The sequence below is a fragment of the Elephantulus edwardii genome, unplaced genomic scaffold (genome assembly GCF_000299155.1).
Source record: "Elephantulus edwardii isolate Elephantulus edwardi_28Jun2011 unplaced genomic scaffold, EleEdw1.0 scaffold00143, whole genome shotgun sequence".
Classification (NCBI taxonomy): domain Eukaryota; kingdom Metazoa; phylum Chordata; class Mammalia; order Macroscelidea; family Macroscelididae; genus Elephantulus; species Elephantulus edwardii.
In genome coordinates this window covers 7565185-7566305 of record NW_006399893.1, presented here as the reverse complement: position 1 = coordinate 7566305, position 1121 = coordinate 7565185, and the positions used below count along the sequence as shown (strand labels likewise).

The following is a 1121-nucleotide window of genomic DNA, read 5'->3' as shown; positions in this document are numbered from 1 at the left end:
GCTGAACAGCTGCTGCAGCTCCATGAGGCTTCCACAGCCTGAACGAATGGATTCCCTCACCCAGGATGGATGCTGGCCACTGGCCCTCCTCAAGACTGGTACAGTGAAGCCATCATACTGCCGCAAGGTGGTCTTATACTGGAGTGAATTCTTGGAGCCAGGATGGTGGCTGTGGGGGAAGCCGGTGCCTCCGGCTGCCTGCACAAGAGGGGCCGCACACCCGCCGAGCACCCATGTGGAGGGGTGGGGGGGCGCGCCCACAACGGCTGCCCGCGCTGGGGGGGCTGCGCACCTCCTGCAGGCCTCCTGCACTGGGGTGGAGGGGGCACGCACCCGCTGGCCATCTGCGTAGGAGGTCGGGGACGGGATGCATGCCCGCCATCTGCAGGTTTGGGTTTCCTTGGACAGGCCAAAGAAGATGATTACCTGTGCATTGGAAAGGCCAAAGAGGACAATTACCTATGCATTGGACAGACCAAAGAGGATGATTACCTATGCAATGGATTGCTGAAAGTCACTGTGAGTCTGATGACCTTAACAGTGGCAGCATGCATAAAAGAACCTTCATCCTAAACGCACCACATATTTTGTTCTGTTGAATGCTTCTGCCAAATGATGGTTAGACCTGGGGGGAATCTGTTCACAATTCTCAGGTTCCCTTTATCATATATAAAGGGGGAGGGCAGTGACACCTACTTCAAAATATAGTATGACCACTTATGGGGGGGGGAGTGGCAGTGCTGGAATTGGAAACACTAGCCCTGACCACAGAGTCGTCAGTCAGGTGAGGGGACCAGACTGGGGTAGAGGCAATTGGAGGGGGAGTATACCAGCCAGCTCCTGGGGTGTTGCCCTGCTCGGGATGGGCTGCCCTCGGCCCCCGGCTCAGGGCGAGCCGTCGCGGCCCTCTGCCTGGGGCGGGCTTCCCTCGGCCCCCTGTCCAGGATGAGCCGTCGTGGCCCTCTGTCCGGGCCAGGCTGCCCTCGGCCCCCTGCCCGGGGCCAGCCATCGCGGCTCTCTGCCCAGGGCGGGCTGCCCTTGGCCCTCTGCCCGGGGTGAGCCATCATGGCCTTCTGCCCTGGGTGGGCTGCGCTTGGCCCCCAGCTCGGGGCAAGCTGTCG

General features: G+C 61.0%; 1 pseudogene; it reads right to left on the bottom strand.

Annotated features, from left to right (window-relative positions):
• Positions 1–1009, bottom strand: part of LOC102854456 — a 13409-nt pseudogene extending 12400 nt beyond the window's left edge.
• Between the last annotated feature and the right edge of the window lie 112 nt (positions 1010–1121).